The sequence below is a fragment of the Schistocerca cancellata genome, chromosome 1, assembly GCF_023864275.1.
Source record: "Schistocerca cancellata isolate TAMUIC-IGC-003103 chromosome 1, iqSchCanc2.1, whole genome shotgun sequence".
Taxonomy (NCBI): domain Eukaryota; kingdom Metazoa; phylum Arthropoda; class Insecta; order Orthoptera; family Acrididae; genus Schistocerca; species Schistocerca cancellata.
In genome coordinates this window covers 424318711-424341151 of record NC_064626.1, presented here as the reverse complement: position 1 = coordinate 424341151, position 22441 = coordinate 424318711, and positions in this window count along the sequence as shown.

Genomic DNA, 22441 nt, shown 5'->3' with positions numbered 1-22441 from the left:
CCCAAGGATTTCTGCTAGCCCTCGACTTTTTACCTACTTGATCCTCTACTGCCTTCACTTTTTCGTGTATCAAAGCTACCGATTCTTCTAATAATGTATTTCTTTCCCGCGTTCTTGTCAATCGTTCCCTAATGCTCTGCCTGAAACACACTCAAACCTGTGGTTCTTTCAGTTTATCCCGGCCCCATCTCCTAAAATTACTACCTTTCTTTAGTTTCTTCAGTCTTAATCTGTGTTCAGAGTCCACATCTGCTCCTAGAAATGTCTCACAATTTAAAACCTGGTTCCTAAATCTCTGTCTTACCATTATATAATCTATCTTAAACCTTCCAGTGTCTCCAGGCCTCTTCCACGTATATAACATTCTTTCATGATACTTAAACCAAGTGTTAGCTACCGGGCAGCTTCCTTTTTGATTCCTTATCCCCATTCCATGTTCACCTACTAGTTTCCCTTATCTTCCTTTTCCTATTGCCGAATTCAGTCCTCAATGACCATTAAATTTTCGTCTCTGTTCACTATCTGAATAAATTCTTTTATCTCATCATACGTTTCTTCAATCTCTCAGACATCTGCGGAGCTAGTTGGCGTATAAACTTGTACAACTGTGGTAGGCGTGTCTATCTTGGCCACAATAATGCGTTCACTGTGCTGTTCATAGTAACTTATACGCGTTCCTATCTTTTTACTCAATATTAAATCTATTCCCGAATAACCCCTATTTGATTTTGTATTTATAATCCTATCTTCATCTGATCAGAAGTCCTTTTCCTCTTGCCACCGAACTTGACTAATTCCCATTATATATAACTTATCCATTTCCATTTTTAGGTTTTCTAACCTACCTGTCCGATTAAGCACGAGATACGGCACTGCATATATGAAATCATGGTACATTAATAACAGGAGGAACTGACAGAATGTTGAATGTAGGAATGCAAACGTGTCTGTACCGTATTGTACAGTTTCCGGATGTACACTCCTGGAAATGTAAAGAAGAACACATTGACACCGGTGTGTCAGACCCACCATACTTGCTCCGGACACTGCGAGAGGGCTGTACAAGCAATGATCACACGCACGGCACAGCGGACACACCAGGAACCGCGGTGTTGGCCGTCGAATGGCGCTAGCTGCGCAGCATTTGTGCACCGCCGCCGTCAGTGTCAGCCAGTTTGCCGTGGCATACGGAGCTCCATCGCAGTCTTTAACACTGGTAGCATGCCGCGACAGCGTGGACGTGAACCGTATGTGCAGTTGACGGACTTTGAGCGAGGGCGTATAGTGGGCATGCGGGAGGCCGGGTGGACGTACCGCCGAATTGCTCAACACGTGGGGCGTGAGGTCTCCACAGTACATCGATGTTGTCGCCAGTGGTCGGCGGAAGGTGCACGTGCCCGTCGACCTGGGACCGCACCGCAGCGACGCACGGATGCACGCCAAGACCGTAGGATCCTACGCAGTGCCGTAGGGGACCGCACCGCCACTTCCCAGCAAATTAGGGACACTGTTGCTCCTGGGGTATCGGCGAGGACCATTCGCAACCGTCTCCATGAAGCTGGGCTACGGTCCCGCACACCGTTAGGCCGTCTTCCGCTCACGCCCCAACATCGTGCAGCCCGCCTCCAGTGGTGTCGCGACAGGCGTGAATGGAGGGACGAATGGAGACGTGTCGTCTTCAGCGATGAGAGTCGCTTCTGCCTTGGTGCCAATGATGGTCGTATGCGTGTTTGGCGCCGTGCAGGTGAGCGCCACAATCAGGACTGCATACGACCGAGGCACACAGGGCCAACACCCGGCATCATGGTGTGGGGAGCGATCTCCTACACTGGCCGTACACCATTGGTGATCGTCGAGGGGACACTGAATAGTGCACGGTACATCCAAACCGTCATCGAACCCATTGTTCTACCATTCCTAGACCGGCAAGGGAACTTGCTGTTCCAACAGGACAATGCACGTCCGCATGTATCCCGTGCCACCCAACGTGCTCTAGAAGGTGTAAGTCAACTACCCTGGCCAGCAAGATCTCCGGATCTGTCCCCCATTGAGCATGTTTGGGACTGGATGAAGCGTCGTCTCACGCGGTCTGCACGTCCAGCACGAACGCTGGTCCAACTGAGGCGCCAGGTGGAAATGGCATGGCAAGCCGTTCCACAGGACTACATCCAGCATCTCTACGATCGTCTCCAAGGGAGAATAGCAGCCTGCATTGCTGCGAAAGGTGGATATACACTGTACTAGTGCCGACATTGTGCATGCTCTGTTGCCTGTGTCTATGTGCCTGTGGTTCTGTCAGTGTGATCATGTGATGTATCTGACCCCAGGAATGTGTCAATAAAGTTTCCCCTTCCTGGGACAATGAATTCACGGTGTTCTTATTTCAATTTCCAGGAGTGTATTAATGATTTAATGAAATTAAACGTCTCATGTAATATTTTGATGATCAAATAACGGGAGGCAGCCAAGTGAGAGACATGGCATTTCTTACGCCTGTTGCAGCAATATGATGACCATCGTTGTAGGACGAAATTTAAATTGACAGATCTATATTTCGGTACAGTTTTATTTAAACGCTAAACATAAAGACACAGAATGTCAAGGATTAGTACTTATCTAGCTTTTCACTAAAGGCTTATTGTCTGTTAACACTTGTCGGTAATGCTAAGACGAGCGCGTAAGTTGAAGTCTGCCACTGAGCTTCAGTAGGTGGATTTGGTTCTCTTCATTGCGTAAAAAAGCAGCATGTACATGTAAGTTCAAACCTCGACATAATCGTAGCTGTAGACTCGTAAACTCGTGAAAATTTTTGTTGAGGAAACAGAAGTCGACGAGACTTACTTTTTCTGTAAGACCAATCATGCAAACGTCACACAGCAGATGTAAAAGTTCGGACTGTAGCCTAGTTTGTTCCCTGCCAACATAGGCCGAAAATAAGTGAAACTGCGCAACCCTTTGCAAGACAGAAAGCAATATGGTAACTTGATAGAACTGCAAATCCATGCGCTGAGTGTACATCCTGAAAATAAAAATTGATTTTCATAGTGAAAAATATTGAGAGAATTATTGAGAGGTTTATTTCTCTGCTGCCATAAGATGAATTATTTTTTTGTTGTAAGTTGAATTTTTTCCTCGTGTTCAAAGTTATGAAGCACGTCAATAGAATACCAAGCGTATCAAGACAACATCGCATACACTAAACGTATAGGCTAGGCATCCGTTACCGACACTTAGATGTTGATCTGTTTGACCGCTTTGAAGTTCCTAACCCGAACATTATGCTAATTTTTATCCCTTTAAAAACAGCTACTCTACATTTTAAGGGGAGATACCATCCTAAAACACCAATTTTTTATGTAAAAATGTATTATTTACTCTTAGATCCCAAAATGGTTTCGCGGTATTCAGATTACAAGTAAGCCAAGAATTGTTTGAACTACGGACTGCATAATGGGTTGTGCCACACTGAAAGATACCAAAGCTAATTTTTGATTTCTATCATCGTCGAACAGAACCACCTTCACTCCGAACTTGAGATAAACTCAAGCTGGGAAAAACAAGTTGCAAGATTTCCAGGAACACTGAATCGAAACAATTCGTAGCCAATTATTTTGCCTGTTGACTGTATAAATATAAATTTAGGGAACACAACGAAGCCCTGTTCAGTACAATCAACAAGCTCCAAGAAAACAGACATTGGCTTACAATCAAATATCACTACCACTGTACCTCCTCAGGAAGACTGTGGGAGATCTTTATTCAGAAAACTCAAGAAAAAAGGCTACAATGATCATGAAATTACAAACAGCAGCCTCATTTTACCATAGCTTTATCCTAAGGTCGCAGCAAGTTTAAAACTAGTCGGTCAAACTGGTGGCCTTCGTAACCTTCATCTTTTTGTTTTTCACTAATGAGAAAACATTGGGATGAACGTTTGATACTGATGTTTTTATTCTTCGGTTACATCCTTCTGACAGGTTATTAGTGCGATTTCCCCTTCTATTGCAATTTCACATCTCTCTTGGCATATGATCATCATCAAGCCATTGGTAAAAGAAAAATCATGAAAGTCCTATAGCTTTCGGTTTTCAGGGGTGCTCTCCTGAATGCACAGCCAATCATCGCCCAACATTTGCAGGAGAAGACGTGCTCTAGCAGAACAAATTCTTATGTGACAGCGTATTTCCCCATCTTCCTTACAGGCTGGAACAAGGCTGCAACACTGAACTTCTTTCCACAAGTCTTAATAAAAACGATAATTGCAACCGGTAATCCCACTTCCAGGAAATAAACTGTTAATTGCTTGGGTACGTCAGCTTTAATATTTTTAAAAAATTGCCATATGTTTCTCGCTTTTTACTTTGCAGCAAGGCATAAACAACTGGAATGGTGCTCCTTTCCTCGTAAGAACTATTAAGGTCGACGTGGAGTATAAACAGCAGTCCAGACGGCTTGTTCCAACTACTGAACGTTCCATTAACAAAGAATAATTCGTAGCTTGATAAACAAGCTTTTCCCTTCTCGCTGACAAACACCAGTATTCTATCATTCTGTCCCCTGTTATCAGTTACAAGTAGAAAATTGCTACCATCATTCATCAATAAATTATTTTCTTGGAAGAATATTATTCAAGAATCGGTGGGATCTTGTCACGTTCCCATATATTTTCGCTTAATGCGATGTAATGAGTATTCTGCACTTCTGTGTCATGGTAACAATGTTACTAAGCCGTAGCCTCGATAGAAAAGCTGCCCTAATTATTCAGTGTATACTGATAAAACAGTATCGTCTGTTACTTTTGCTTGCTTCTTTGAGCTGAGACACTATTTTTACACTTCACTTGTTACTTCGTCTGTAATGCAAATATGGCTACCTTCCCCTAAAACGGTTTTTTTCGGTAGCCTTCCTTTGCATTTATTCTTTTTAAAGGTTACACAACGGCAGTAAATCACTTCTTGCTTGTTTGCATAGTCTACCACATACTGATTCACTACAAAACGGAATACTGGTTGCCAGTCAGAGGTTAACTACATTACTGAACTCTGGGAGAAAATCACGCACACGACGATCTGATGCAAACTCCGTTTGCTGTCTCCTACCCCAGCTGCGATTAAACCCAACTGGCAGCTTCCTATGGCCTACTGGAGGCTTTAATCCTCCCTGGCGACCTCCGATGAACAACATTTCCTCAATTTTGATGACCGGGTATAGTACCTTACCAACGGTATCCTCGCTGCCACAGAACGTTCCATACGTCGCACCTGTTTTTTACCGCCCCGAGTCCCGGTCCCTTGGTGGGGTGAGTCGTAACGCGACGAGATTCGCATCCGGAGACGTGCTCTCAATATTTTTAACTGTCATCCTACGATGGTGAACTGTCTCGTTACAAACAGTTGCGTGCGCAATGTCGTCCCATTCTCCGCGATGGCAAAAAAGATAGCTGGATTCCATTTACTAGTTCCTTTAACAGTTTCACTCTCATTTCCGTCGTGTGGGGCAACTTTCGTCGGCTGTCTGAGATTAAGGGCCATTCCCCTATGTCTTGCCTGACCGTAGCAGATGATATCATTGTGGACCCTGTTGGTATCTCCAACACCTTAGGCCGCTATTTTGCGGAGATTTCGAGCTCCACCCACTATCACATCCCTTTCCTCCCTCGGAACGAGTGTAGTAGTCTCTGATGGTACCTTTGTCCTCTCAGAATCGTGAACGCTGCAATGCCGCTTTTGCTCTGAGAAGCTAGATCATGTCACACTTCATCTCGATCTTCCGCCATAGGACCGGACGATGTTGAGATTTAGATGTTGCAGCATCTTTCTCCTTCATACGAACAATCGCATTTGGGCAGATTACACGTTTTCTAGACGCTGGCGTGAAGCAACTGTCATACCCAAGCCAGGCAATCACCTTCCTTCCTTCCTTCTAGTTACTACATCCACCATGCCACCCACAGAGAAAATACCGCCATCTATTAGCCTGCCAGACCACGACGTCCTCCATCCTCCCTCCAGAGACTATATAGCGATCTACGAGACTCAAAGCCCACTACAACATCGATGCCGACCACAGTGCCCATGCCACGGCCCCACCCACAAAGCGTACACTCTCGGACCGACGGCGGTGGCGGCGGTGGCGGTCCAACTCCACTGGCCGCGACCTCACATGTCGTTGGCGGAGGACCGGTCGTTCGCCAGGGACACCTACCCTACCACCACGATCCAATCTCAACCACAGCTGATGCACGGTGGACTTAGCGCGAACTCTCACACTACTGAACAGCCCTCCTTCGTCGAATTCATGAACAGTACTACCCCATACGCCATATTCCATCTGATTTTGCAAGGTGACAAAACGTGTGATTCATGTCCAGTTGGTAGGGTGGCTCGAATCTGAGCAACGTGGAGGTCAGGTGCGCCATTTGTAGTTTTTTTTCTTTTTTTCTTTTTTTTTCTTTTTTTTTCTTTTTTAGAAGGCCTACGACAACTCCTCCTGGAGGTTCGGTATCCTCTGTGCTTCCACCGTGGCCGCGTGCCCCATTTCCGTCGGGAATTTTTAAAACATTTCAAGGTACAGGTTGGCTCGGCCTTGTCGGACACCTTTATCTAGGAGACCGGAGTGCCTCAAGGCATCGTCTTGAACGTCATCCTCTTCGCTAATGCCATTAACTCTACTATAACCCGTCTCCCGATGGGCATCACCGGCTCCCTTTTCGTCGACAATTTCGCGAACTACACTACTGGCCATTAAAATCGCTATACCAAGGAGAAATGCAGATGATAAACGGGTATTCATTGGAAAAATATATTATACTAGAACTGACATGTGATTACATTTTGCCGGCCGCGGTGGCCGTGCGGTTCTAGGCACTGCAGTCAGGAACCTAGGCACTGCAGGTTCGAATCCCGCCTCGGGCATGGATGTGTGTGATGTCCTTAGGTCTAGGGGACTGATGACCTCGGATATTAAGTCCCATAGTGCTCAGAGCCATCTGAACCATTTGATTACATTTTCACGCAATTTGGGTGCATAGATCCTGAGATATCAGTACCCAGAACAAGCACCTCTCGCCATAATAACGGCCTTGATACGCCTGGGCATTGAGTCAAACAGAGCTTGGATGGCATGTCAGGTACAGCTACCCATTCAGCTTCAACACGATACCACAGTTCATCAAGGGTAGTGACTGGCGTATTGTGACTAGCCAGTTGCTCGGCCACCATTGACCAGACGTTTTCAGTTGGTGAGAGATCTGGAGAACGTGCTGGCCAGAGCTGCAGCCGATCATTTTCTGTATCCAGAAAGGCCCGTACAGGACCTACAACATCCGGTCGTGTATTATCCTTCTGAAATGTAGGGTTTCGCAGGGATCGAATGAAGGGTAGAGCCACGGGTCGTAACACATCTGAAATGCAACGTCCACTGTTCAAAGTGCCGTCAATGTGAACAACAGGTGACGGAGACATGCAACCAATGGCACCCCATACCATCACGCCGGGTGATACGCCAGTATGGCGATGGCGAATACACGCTTCCAGTGTGCGCTCACTGCGATGTCGCCACACACGGATGCGACCATCATGATGCCGTAAACAGAAACTGGATTTTTCTGAAAAAATGACGTTTTGCTATTCGTGCACCCAGATTCGTCGTCGAGTACACTATCGCAGGCGCTCCTGTCTGTGATGCAGCGTCAAGGGTAACCGCGGCCTTTGTCTCCGAGCTGATTGCCCATGCTGCTGCAAACGTCGTCGAACTGTTCGTGCAGATGGTTGTTGTCTTGCAAACGTCCCCATGTGTTGACTCCGGGATCGAAACGTGGCTGCACGATCCGTTACAGCCATGCGGATAAAATGCCTGTCATCTCGACTGCTAGTGATACGAGACCGTTGGGATCCAGCACGGCGGTCCGTATCACCCTCTGAACCCACCGATTCTATATTCTGCTAACAGTCATTGGATATCGACTAACGCGAGCAACAATGTCGCGATACGATAAACCGCAATCGTGATAGGCTACAATCCGACCTTTATCAAAGTCGGAAATGTGATGGTACGCATTTCTCCTCCTTACACGAGGCGTCAGAACAACGTTTCACCAGGCAACACCGGTCAACTGCTGTTTGTGTATGAGAAATCGGTTGGAAACTATCCTCATGTCAGCACGTTGTCGGTGCCGCCACCGGCGCCAACATTGTGTGAATGCTCTGAAAAGCTGATCACTTGCATATCGCAGCATCTTCTTCCTGTCGGTTAAATTTCGCGTTGTAGCACGTCCTCTCCGTGGCGTAGAAATTTTTATGGCCAGTAGTGTATTTGAGTTCCCACGTACTTGTTTCCTTGAGAGGCGTCTTCAGCGATATCTCGATCGTCTCTACTCGTGGAGCATTAACAATGACGTCCGCTTTTCCACTGATGAGACTGTATGTATGAATTTCTGGTGGAACAGTGGGTTACTTCCATAGCCTCTACATCTTCAGCCTGTTGCTCTTCTGTACGCTGAAACTACGGAATTCCTGGGGTTCATGCTTGATAGAAAACTTTCTTGGTCCTCGCACTTGTCTTACCTGGCCGCAATGGCCACACACTGGGCCCGGTCCCTCAATGTCCTATGTGTCCTAAGCGGTACTTCCTGGGGATGGGGAGCGGGAGACACAGGCGGCGGCAGCGGCTAGGACCTCCTAATCCGTTTGTACCGATCGCATATCCTTACCAAACTAGGCTATGGATGTTGCGTTTATTAATTTGAATGTTCGTCCATCTTACGCGATCTTCATACAATTCACCATCATGGAATCCGTTTGGCCACGGCGTCTTTCACACCAACCCAGTTGAGAGTCTCTACCCAGAAGCTGCTAAACTAACTACCGCTGTCATAGCGGCATGATGTTCTCCTCAGCGGATACGTAAGCAGTTTCTCTGCCAGCCCGGCCACTCATCCTATGCCTCATTTTTCGATGACTTCCTAGGCCGCTAGTATGAGGCCTGTCCTTCCTATGTGACCTCCCGGACTTTTGTTCTGGAAGGTTAAGTTCGCGCTACCTACCACGTTCCCGATTATTGTGAAGCCTTCTCCACCTTGCCTTTGTGCGACGGCCTGTGTTTACTTTGGACTTCATTCGCTTCCTAAGGAAACGACTCCAGATTCGATCTATCGCTGCAAGTTTCTCGACTTTTGCACGGAATTTTGCAATAGCATCCTTGTATATATTGAAGGCTCTAAGACTGATCGCAGTGTAGGATGCGCCTTTGTCATCGGGATCGACCATTTTCGGTATCGGCGCCCAGAAAACTGCTCGAATCTTACGGCAGAGCTCTTCGCCCTCTATCAGGCCACCCACCTGGTGAAACAGGCTTTTCATTGGGCCATATGCTCCGATTCTCTCAGTGCCCTTAGGAGCCTCTGTGTGCAGTACACAGTCCAACGCATTCAAAAAAGCTTTTACTTGCTCACTCTTGAGGGAGCCGCTGTGATGTTTATGTGGGTTTCTGGTCACGTGTGTGTGACGGGGCTGCTGACGCTGCTGCCAAGGCTGCAGTCCTACCTACGCCCTCTAGCTCTTCAATCCCTTCGGATGATGGTTCGCCGTATCCTGACCGAATGATTTTTTTTTCCACTGCTTTTCTAGTGTATGTGTGCCGGCTGAGTTATCGGCCCTTTTAGCAAACAACGTGAACGCTATCTATCGCGTTTTACCTTTTATCCGTCGTAGTAATATGGCGAAGGACATTTAATCTCTAGTTTGGGACCTCCACTGTCTCTACGGCGTATTTTGTGGACCTTTCTCCAATGGGGTGCTTGTTGATAGCTCTCTTTCCTTCCGTCGATTGGGCTTAACGTGTAGTTTTGACTTCTTTTTCGCATTAGTGATCTAAGGTTATGACATGGACGCTTATGACCTCAGTTCGCCCTAAAACAAACAAAAAACCTTCAGCGAGGAGTTGACAGTTGCATCTTCGTCGCTTAAAGGTATTCGTGATTAATTTCAACTCACCGCGTCCAGTTCCAATGGTAACGGACGTTCATCGTCGCTAAAGTGTGTATTTAAAGCCAACCCAATTTGTATCCTCACAGTTGCGGTAATAGCGCCTGTCTTATACAATCGACGCGAAATTTGAATAGAAATCATCCTTCAGATGTAAAAACAGGCTTACCAACTTCCGTTTATGACACACAACTTCCGTTTATGACACACAACTTCCGTTTATGACACACAACTTCCGTTTATGACACACAACTTCCGTTTATGACACACAACTTCCGTTTATGACACACAACTTCCGTTTATGACACACAACTTCCGTTTATGACACACAACTTCCGTTTATGACACACAACTTCCGTTTATGACACACAACTTCCGTTTATGACACACAACTTCCGTTTATGACACACAACTTCCGTTTATGACACACAACTTCCGTTTATGACACACAACTTCCGTTTATGACACACAACTTCCGTTTATGACACACAACTTCCGTTTATGACACACAACTTCCGTTTATGACACACAACTTCCGTTTATGACACACAACTTCCGTTTATGACACACAACAATACTTTTCTTTCTGTCGATTTAAGTTGCATAAGTCTGCAGTGTATTTTGTTTTCAAAAATGGTTCAAAGGGCTCTGAGCACTATGGGACTTAACAGCTGTGGTCATCAGTCCCCTAGAACTTAGAACTACTTAAACCTAACTAACCTAAGGACATCACACACATCCATGCCCGAGGGAGGATTCGAACCTGCTACCGTAGCAGTCGCGCGGTGCCGGACTGCGCGCGCCTAGAACCGCGAGACCATCGCGGCCGGGGTATTTTGTTTTCAATGTGGGTATTCTGGTTTCTATGGATTCATTGATCGATTATCATTTTTTTGTTCTTAGTTCACTGTTACTATTTCAGTTTACATATTGTTAATTTGTTGTTTAGAGACAGCGAATGGAAATGTGGACGGTAGAAAACAGTGACAAGTAGAGAATTTGGAACATTTGTGACATATTCTCTCTTTTGAGTTCAATAGAGGGGTGACAGCAGCGAAGGCATCCAGGAACATCTGAGAAGTGCATGGGGATAATGTAATTGGATAGAGTACGGCAAGGAATCGGTTTTCTCGTTTTAAGGAGGACTGTTTTGGCAGTGACGACTCCCCTCGTTCAATAAGAGCTTCGGCGTTTGAGAAGATCTTTTAGACGCATTAATCCACAGTGATTCACGTCAGTTACTATAGAACTGCCAAATGTGATGAACTGTGATGATTCCATGTTGCATGAAGATGGAATCCATGCGACATTCACATGCAATGGGCAATGTATGTGTACCACGTGGTCTAATTAAAATCACGTTTCTGCTTGCACGTTATCGATTGCCTCGTGATAAACGGGCCATTCCTATTGTGACGAGGAATGGTGTCTTTATGATATCATAAGGAAAAGAAAGGAATGGTTGTGCCCAAACAAAGCAGCAGTTCCCCGTACAAAACCTTGCGCGCATCCACAATAGAACATGCATGTGGTGGAACAGAGCCAGTGTGGTGTACTACGAATTGCTTTCCCGAGCTGTAACCGTAACCAATGACATTTATTGTCAACAGCTGAGACGTCTTCCAGACGCATTCGAACGATAACGACCAAGAAGGCTGCGTAAAATGATGCTACTACACGATAACACTCGCCCGCATTCTGTATACTGGCAAAAAAAAAAAAAAAACATACAGGAGATGGGTTGGGAAGTTATTGCGCACCAGCCTCATTCACCTGACCTTTTGGCCTCAGATTTTGAATTTTACGCACTCTAACGTTCAGCCAATGCGCTCCGAAAATAGCTCGACGATCTCTTCCTCTCTTTCGCGGTATCGAAAAGTTACCCAGCGCTGACAGACTGTTGTAAATAGCGAAGGACAGTGTATTACTGTTTACTGCAGTCTCTGTTAAGTATATTTGTCGGATATACGGAAAAACGCTACGAGCCTATAGATCTACATAATAAATATGTGTACATAATACATACAAGGTGATCCATTGATAGTGACCGGGCCAAATATCTCACGAAATAAGCATCAAACGAAAAAACTACAAAGAACGAAACTCGTTTGGCTTGAAGGGGAAACCAGATGGCGCTATGGTTGGCCCACTAGATGGCGCTGCCAAAGGTCAAACGGATATCAACTGCGTTTTTCTAAATACGAACCCCCATTTCTTATTACATATTCGTGTAGTACGTAAAGAAATATGAATGTTTTAGTTGGACCACGTTTTTCGCTTTGTGATAGATGGCGCTGTAATAGTCACAAACGTGGTATCACGTATCATTGCGCCAGTGCGGACGGTATTTGCTTCGTGATACATTACCCTCTAAGTACTAATTAATTGTTTGTGTATAGTGGTTTATTTAGGAACTTTAGTATTCTTCAACCGGAGTTTTTTGTGTTTTCTGGTGAAATAATTTCAGAAGAACCTTTTGGGAACTGTTTTCAGCTTCGTTACTGTGTCATTAGACGTTTGATTCTCTTTCTGTATTAGTCTTTTGTTTTATTCACATTTGTTGTTTATTAATACTGTTAATAATAGTAGTTACTTCCCTTGTAGAGTAAGTTTGTGTTTATTGTAGTCAGGTTTTTAACATCTTATTGTAGTAGCGGAACTTAGAAAAAGTAAAATTTTACCATGAGTGAGAAGTGTGGGCTTTGCCGTAGGTTCCTGAGTAGTGGATTGCGGTGTGAGACTTGTTCGAAGTATTTTCACTGGGGGGAATGCAGTGGGGAAGCCAGTGGGCATTCTGGTGAGATCCTCTCCTGGAACTGCAGGTTATGTAGCAAGAGTAAGTTGATAGAGGAGCAGGAGCGTAAGATCTGTGCCCTTCAGGTGCAGTTCAAAAACGCACAGGAGGAGCTAGATAGGATGAGGAGGGAGAAGGGGGTTGGGAAATGGGAGCTGGCTGTTGGCAAGAGATCTGCTAGGAGAAAACGATTTTCAGATATACTATTGGTGTTTACAATAGATATGACCGTCAGTCTAGTGAAGAGGAATCTCTAGTAGCTGTAGATGTAGGAAGTATGCAGCAGACCTCAGTAGTTACGGTGGCTAGAACAATTGCAAAGTCGAAGAGGAAGAAGAAGGATCTGCTGTTAGGTAGTTCTCATGGCAGAGGTGTACGCCAGAAGTTGCAGGAAGTGCTGGGGAGTGATAACTAGGTCATCAGCACTGCGAAGCCTAATGCAGGATTGGCTCAAGTGACTTTTAACATAGGGGGGTTATGTAGGGATTTTACAAAAGAGGATCAGGTAGTGATTGTGGGTGGGGCTGGTAATAGTATTGACAGGGATGGGGAGTATGACATAGATGGTGACCTGGAAAAGATAGCCACTCAGACTGGCAACACGAATGTGCATTTCGTGGAACTGTTTCAGCGTCACGATCGGCCTCATCTTAATACAGCCGTCAGGCGTAATAACATGAGACTTGGGGGGTGCGCTGATGAAAGAAAGCATGGGTCACATTTCAGTGGTGTCGGTGGATTCTATCAGCAGGACGGGTTTCAGTAGACACGGCCTGCCCCTCAACAGGTATGGGAAGGGGAGGTTGGCAAAGCTTATAGGTGACAGCATAGGTGGGGTTGGTGGGATCACTCACGGGAAAATTCCTGCAGTAGTGGGTGTTACAGCTGCACCTTTTTTAGATTGAAGTCAGCTGATAGGTATTTCTGCTTAAGGGGAGTTTCTCTAACAAAGGAACCACTTTTGACAAAACTTAGGTATCCGAGTAATGAGGGAAATAGTATATTTCATCAAAATATACAAGGTATTAGAGATAAAGTTAGTGAACTGCTTATGGATGTTGGCTCTGAAATTATTGGTATATCTGAACACTTCTTAAATAAGGAGATAATTCAGAGGCTTCCTTTACCAGGATACAGGTTGGCTGGCAGCTTTTCGAGGAGCTGTTTGCGGTGTGGGGGAGTAGCCATATATGTGAAAAATGGCATCCCATTTGAGTCAATTGATGTTCCAAAGTACTGCATTGAAAAGGTGTTTGAATGTTGTGCAGGTGTGGTTAAATTTAACGGAGCTAAACTTCTAACTGTTGTTATTTATAGATCCCCAGACTCCGATTTCACAACATTTTTGCTAAAGCTAGAGGAGGTTCTTGGTTCACTTTATAGGAAATACAAAAAGTTAGTTATATGTGGTGACTTCAATATTAATTGTATAAGTGACTGTGCAAGGAAGAGGATGCTGGTAGACCTCCTTAATTCATATAATCTTATGCAAACCGTATTCTTTCCAACGAGAGTGCAGGGGAACAGTAGGACAACCATATACAAAATTTTTGTTCATTCTCATTACTAGAAGGGCATTCTGTTAGCAAAAAGGTGAATGGCCTTTCAGATCATGATGCACAAATTTTAACTCTAATAGATTTTTGTGCTGCAACACGTGTTAAATATAGTCATCAGCTATTTAGGAAAGCTGATCCAGTTGCTGTAGAGATCTTTGTAAACCTTATCAAGGTACAAGAGTGGCAAGATGTTTATAGCGCTGATACAGTAGACGATAAATATAATGCTTTTCTCGTGCTCTTTGAAAGTTGCTTTCCGTTTAACGGAGATAAACTTCTAACTGTTGTACTAGCACAAACAGCCTGGGTGGCTGACTAGAGGGATAAAAATATCTTGTAGAACAAAGTGGCAATTATATCAAAACGTTAGAAACAGTCAAAATCTGAATGCAGCAGCAGCAGATAGAATAGCTAAGTCTCAGGATAAAATTAAAACCGTATGGTCAGTAGTAAAGGAAGTGGCTGGTCTGCAGAGACAGGTCGAGGACATAGAATCAGTGCGTAGTAGGAATGTCCGTGTTACTGATAAGTCGCATATATGTACAGTATTTAATAATCACTTTCTGAATATATCAGGTGAACTAAATAGAAGCCTAGTCCCAACAGGGAATCATATAGCGCTCTCAGGAAAAAGTGTTCCGAGACTGTTACCTGAAATGCTTCTCCATGATACTGACAAGAGGGAGATTGAGTTAATAATTAAATCACTAAAGACCAAGAACTCTCATGGATATGACGGGGTATCTAGCAGAATACTGAAGTATTGTTCTATGTATCTTAGTCCAGTACTTAGCAATATCTGTAACTTTTCCTTTAGGAGTGGTCGGTTTCCTGACCGATTAAAGTACTCGGTAGTGAAGCCACTTTATAAAAAGGGAGACAGGGATAATATTGACAATTATAGACCTATTTCTATGCCATCGGTGTTTGCTAAAGTTATCGAGAAGGTTGTATATACAAGGTTACTGGAGCATTTAAATTCACATAATTTCCTGTCAAATGTTCAGTTTGGTTTTAGAAATGGTTTAACAACTGAAAATGCTATGTTCTCTTTTCTGTGTGAGGTTTTGGACGGATTAAATAAAACGTTGCGAACGCTAGGTGTTTTCTTTGATTTAACGAAGGCTTTTGACTGTGTTGACCACAAAATATTGCTGCAGAAGTTGGATCATTATGGAGTAAGGGGAGTAACTTACAATTGGTTCGCCTCTTACTTTAAGAACAGAAAGCAGAAGGTAATTCTCCACAATACTGAGAGTGGTAGTGATGTTCAGTCCCAATGGGGCACTGTTAAATGGGGCGTTCCCCAAGGATCAGTGCTGGGGCCACTGCTGTTTCTTATTTATGTAAATGATATGCCTTCTAGTATTACAGGTGATTCAAAAATATTTCTGTTTGCTGATGACACCAGCTTGATAGTGAAGGATCGTGTGTGTAATATTGAAACAGTATCAAATAACGTAGTTCATGAAATAAGTTCGTGGCTTGTGGAAAAGAATTTGATGCCAAATCACAGTAAGACTCAGTTTTTACAGTTTCTGACTCACAGTTCAACAAGAACCGATATTTTGATCAGACAGAATGGGCATATTATAAGCGAGACGGAACAGTGCAAGTTCCTAGGAGTTCGGATAGATAGTAAGCTGTTGTGGAAAGCCCATGTTCAGGATCTTGTTCAGAAACTAAATGCTGCTTTATTTACCATTAGAACAGTATCTGAAATAAGTGACACTTCAACACGAGAAGTAGTCAACTTCGCATATTTTCATACGCTTATGTCGTATGGTATTATTTTTTGGGGTAATTCTTCTGATTCAAAAAAGGGTATTTTTGGCTCAAAAACGGGCTGTTGGCTCAAAAACGGGCTATATGTGGTGTAAGTTCGAGAACCTCTTGTCGACCCCTATTCAGTAGTCTGGGAATTCTGACATTGCCCTCACAGTATATATTTTCTTTAATGTCGTTTGTTGTTTCCAATATTAGCCTATTTCCAAGAGTTAGCAGCTTTCACTCAGTTAATACTAGGCAGAAATCCAATCTGCATGTGGAATGCACTTCCTTGATTCTTGTGCAGAAAGGAGTGCAGTATTTTGCTGCATCCATTTTCAATAAGCTACCACAAGAACTCAAAAATCTTAGCAGTAGCCCAAACTCTTTTAAGTCTAAACTGAAGAGTTTTCTCATGGCTCACTCCTTCTATTCTGTCGAGGAGCTCCTGGAAGAGCTAAAAAATAAAGCAAATTCCAGTGTTACATTGTTGAATTTCTTTATTTAAACTTACGACTTGTCACCTGAATATGTTTTTTTTATATTTCATTTTATCTGTTTCTAATATCGTTTTATAATTTCATATATTGACTCGTTCCATGACCATGGAGACTTCTCCTTAATTTGGTCCCACGGAACAATAAATAAATAAAAATAAATAAATAAATAAATAAATAAAATGAACAGTTTACTAACCTGGAAAATGTCGATATCGTGGTGATGTATGGCTATTGTGATCAAAATGTCCAACGGGCGTGTGCTATGTATGCTGCTCGGAATCCTGGACGACATCATCCATGTGTCCGGACCATTCGCCGGATAGTTACGTTATTTAAGGAAACCGGAAGTGTTGAGCCACATGTGAAACTTCAACCACGACCTGAAACAAATGACGATGCCCAAGTAGGTGTTTTAGCTGCTGTCGTGGCTAATACGCACATCAGTAGCAGACAAATTACGCGAGAATCGTGAATCTCAAAAACATCGGTGTTGAGAACGCTACATAAACATCGATTCCTCCTGTACCATGTTTATATGCACCAGGAATTGCATGGCGATGACTTTGAACGTCGTGTACAGTTCTGCCACTGGGCACAAGAGAAATTACGGGACGATGACAGATCTTTTGCACGCGTTCTATTTAGCGACGAGCGTCATTCATCAACAGCAGTAACGTAAACCGGCATAATATGCACTACCGGGCAACGGAAAAATCCACGATGGCTGCGACAAGTGGATTATCAGTGACCTTGGCGGGTTGATGTATGATGCGGAATTATGGGAGGAAGGATAATTGGCCCCATTTTATCGATGGCAATCTAAATGGTGCAATGTATGCTGATTTCCGCTGTAAGGTTCTACCGATGTTACTACAAGATGTTTCACTGCATGACACAATGGCGATGTACTTCCAACATGATGGATGTCCGGCACATAGCTCGCGTTCGGTTGAAGCGGTATTGAATGTCATATTTCATGACAGGTGGATTGGTTGTCGAAGCACCATACCATGGCCCGCACGTTCACCGGATCTGACGTCCCCGGATTTCTTTCTGTGGGGAAAGTTGGATATCTGCTATCGTGATCCACCGAGAACACCTGAAAACATGCGTCAATGCATTTTCAATGCTACTGTGAACATCACGGAAGGAAAACTACTTGCTGTTGAGAGGAACGTCGTTACACGTATTGCCAAATGCATTGAAGTTGACGGACATCATTTTGAGCATTTATTGCATTAATGTCGTATTTACAGGTAATCACGCTGTAACAGCATGCGTTCTCAGAAATGAGTTCACAAAGGTACATGTATCACATTTGACAACCGAAATAACATATTCAAACTTACCTACGTTCAGTATTTTAATTTAAACTGTTACCAACTGTTCCTCTTAAATTGTGAGCCATGTTTGTGACTATTACAGCGCCATCTATCACAAAGCGAAAAAAGTGGTCCAACTAAAACGTTCATATTTCTTTACGTACTACATGAATATGTAGTAAAAAATGGGGGTTCCTATTTTTAAAAAACGCAGTTGATATCCGTTTGACCTATGGCAGCGCCATCTAGCGGTCCAACCATAGCGACATCTGGTTTCCCCCTTCAGCTAGGTAAGTTTCGTTCTTTGTAGTTTCTTCGCTTGAAGCTTACTTCTTACTTCGTGAGATATTTGGCCGAGTCACGATCAATGGACCACAGAATGCACTCGTCACCAGGATATTGGCATAACAGAAATACAACCGTAACAAGTCCCCAGAAAATTTACAGGTGTTCAATAGAATACGAAAGACAACAGCAATACTTATTAGACAGTCGAAGAGGAAATACCTGAAAGGACAGCTACACTCTTTAGGGGGCAACTTCCGCAACTACAACGCAAGGGACTTCTACAGGACGTTTGTGGGGTACATCCGAGGATACACACCACCGAACCTCTGCTTTAGAAATAGTGGCAGAAAATTGGCACTGACGGATAAGGAGAACTGCAAGGTGCTGGCACAGTGCTTCTCAATTAAGTTTCCTTTAATTTACGTCTATGGTCACAAACTTTTTGTTTACAGATTACCGGTTTCGGTCTTTAATGACCATCATCAGATCTGTTTCATACAAACAAAGTCCTAATGTACTGCATGCTTCTCAATTGCCCAGAACCCACAGACAATTTCCCAGACGAAGAGCCTATAGATAGTCACACAGACTCACTCCCGCCCCCGACACAAGATGAAGTTCACAGGTATATCCTCAGCCTCAAAAACAACGGGACATCTGGTGAAGACGGCATAGTGGCCGATCTACTGAAAAACCTCTCACCAAACTCACTCGGAGAACTCATAGACATACGAACGTCAGAAAAGTTGCCAGACGACAGGATATTTGCACTGATCCACCCTCTTCACAAAAAGGGTGACCCTACAGATATGAACGATTGCAGGGGAATCTCATTAATACAAGTCACATACAAGATATCCTCAGCGTGCCTACTCCCAAGGACATTGAACCAAGTGGAACATAACAGACAGGCTTCCACCCTGGTCACTCCACTGCAGAACAAATCTTCAATCTGAAGACAACCGGGAAAATCAAAGCCCTAGGGACAGTCCAGTCATATGCATCTTCGTTGACTTCAAGAAGGCATATGACTCCATCAACCGCCAGTCATTGTTCAACATTCTACATGAACAGGGTTTACACGGCAAGACACAGCGACTGATCAGACAGACACTGACAACCACAACATCTAAGGGAAGTTCAAAGGGGAAATCTCGGAAGGCTTTGAGATCAAGACAGGAATTCGCCAAGGTGACGGACTCTCACCGCTCCTGTTCAACCTAGTGTTGGATAAGGTCATCAAGGAATGGGAGAACTGAAAATTCACACATCAAAAAGAGTTTTGCATTACCCCGGTTACCAGAACTCCTGAAGATAGACGTTGACTGTGGATATTGAATGACAGTCCCCTTGACTGTTCAGTGATGTCACTAAACTCATCCAAAGAAGTATACAATCTTGCACGAGCAGCGCCTATAAGACGGAGGGGGTCTGACAGCCGATCAGTTCCTTTCATTCCACCAGGAAGGAGTTACAGGGCTCGTGTTGTCTGTAGTTCAACCATGCCCAGACGGTCATTACCGCGGTTCGATCGCGTCCGTACTGTTACTTTGTGCCAGGAAGGGCTCTCAACAAGGGAAGTGTCCAGGCGTCTCGGACTGAACCAAAGCGACGTTGTTCGGACATGGAGGAGATACAGAGGGAGAGAAACAGTCAATGACATGCCTCGTTCCGGCCGCCCAAGGGCTACTATTGCAGTGGATGACCGCTACCTACTGATTACGGCTCGGAGAAACCCTGAGAGCAACGCCACCATGTTGAATGACGCTTTTCGTGCAGCCAAAGGACGTCGTGTTACGACTCTAACTATGCAATAGGCTGTTTGATGTGCAACTTCACTCTCGACGTCCATGGCGAAGTCCACCATTACAAACACGACACCAAGCAGCGCGGTACAGATGAGCCCAACAACATGCCGAATGGACCGCTCAGGACTAGCATCACGTTCTATTCACGATGAGTGTCGCATATCGCTTCAACCAGATAATCGTCGGAGACGTGTTTGAAGGGAACCCGGTCAGGCTGAATGCCTTAGGCACACTGTCCAGCGAATGCAGCAAGGTGGAGGTTACCTGCTGTTTTGGGGAGGCATTATGTGTGGCCGACATACGCCGCTGGTAGTCATGGAAGGCGGCGTAACGGCTGTAAGATACGTGAATACCATCCTCCGACCGATATTGCTACCATATCGGCGACATATTGGCGAGGCATTCGTCTTCATGGACGAAAATTTACGTCCCCATCGTGCACATCTTGTGAATGACTTCCTTCAGGATAACGACAGCGCTCGACTAGAGTGGCCAGCATGTTCTCCAGACATGAACCCCATCGAACATGCCTGGGATAGATTGAAAACCACTCTGAGAAATCTACGCCGAATCGCCGTTGAGGAGTGGGACAACCTGAACCAACAGTGCCTTGATGAACTTGTGAGTAGTATGCCACGACGAATATGGGCATGCATCAATACAAGAGGACGTGCTACTGGGTATTACAGGTGGCGGTGTGTACAGCAATCTGGACCACCACCTCTGAAGGTCTCGCTGTATGGTGGTACAATATGCAATGTGTGGTTTTCATAAGCAGTCAAAAGGGAGGAAATAATGCTTATGTAGATCTTTTCTCCAATTTTCTGTACAGATTCCGGAACTACCGGAACCGAGGTGATGAAAAACTTTTTTTGATGTGTGTACAAGGCCACTGGAAGCTACTGCGACCTGGACGACCCAAGGACAAGCTGGAGTTCGGCTGCCTTGCCTTCGCAGACGATCTGGCAGTACTCACAGATAACGAACCCACAGCAATCAGACAGGTAGAAGTACTCAAATAGTGCGCAGGAAAAGCAGGGCTACAGTTCTTTCACAAAACTGAGTTCTTCTGCACGAAATTAAACATACCAAATTCGAACACAAAGTTTGGCTAGATCAACAGGGTCATATACTTCAAGTACCTAGGTGAAGTGCTCGAACAGACAGGAGAGGAGAAAATTACCCAGAACACTAGGTTATTGAAAATGAAGAGATCCTTACACAAAACACAGAATATTTGCAAGAAATGTCTATCAACCTGTTCAAAAACCCGTCACTACAACATTGTAATCAAATCTGAAGTGCTATACGCCAGTGAGACATCGATGTTACACAGAAAGGCAGACCTTGAGAACATTCCCACACAGGAAAGAAAACTCATTAGGGAAGTTATTGGACCAAAACTCGCGGAGGAAGGATATAGGCTTCACTCCAGAGACACAGCAGAAAAGTTCTCCAACATCGCGGCGGACATTAGAAAGAGGCGACTAAAATTCTATGGACACATCAACAGTCTCCAACAGACCAGACTCACAAACAGAATCCTCAGGTACACCCAGGGACTCAAGGTCACCATACTGTGGACGACACGAGTCAAAATTGATCTAAAAAGAGCTCAGATAGATTCAGCGGACGTCTTGGACAAAGGCATCTACACACACAAGGTGTACAAGTGGGAAGTGATATCAGAGAAGACAGCACCTAAATCCCAAAGGGCAAAGTGGACTGAGGAAAGAAAGAGAGCGTTCAGTGAACGATTGAAGGAGTGCTGGAAGCACAGGAGGAACAAGTAGTCATGAATGTTTCGCGTGTCTGATAAAAGACCTGTAACGTAAGTAATAGATATATTACTGGAGTGGTCTATATTCAGTACGTAGTCATAGCCTGCACGTCGTCTTCAAAAAGACTGTGAAACAGGACGAGCCAACAAACACTCTTGTATGAAAACTGTCTCCTCGGAAGAGGCATGTTCGCAGTGTTCTATTTTCTTCTGTAACTACACGAGCAGTTTCTTTTCCCTACGTTTTACCGGTAGCATCAGCTGCATGTAGCGTGTATGTTGAAAGTAACAGAGATAAGGCAGCGACTGTGCGAGGGACACAACCTCGTATGTTCCCTAAGGCTGCCAAAAAAGTGTTTCATTACTCAACAGGCAGCTCTTCTGTGACGGCGCTATGTTCCAAATTACCTGTATATCAGATCTCAATTAGACGAACGGAAGTTCCATTTAAATCAATCACAGTGCGTAGGATGTTACAAAATGCGAACGGGAACAACTGCAGATTTTTTTATGTATCTCGGAACACTACTGAAAATTTATCCCGATTATTTAACTTCCAAGAAACAGTTCGGTCTCCTCAGTGAAATGCTTTACCAACGTAACTAAAATAAAGATGCGTGTATTTTCACAAATCGTCCTA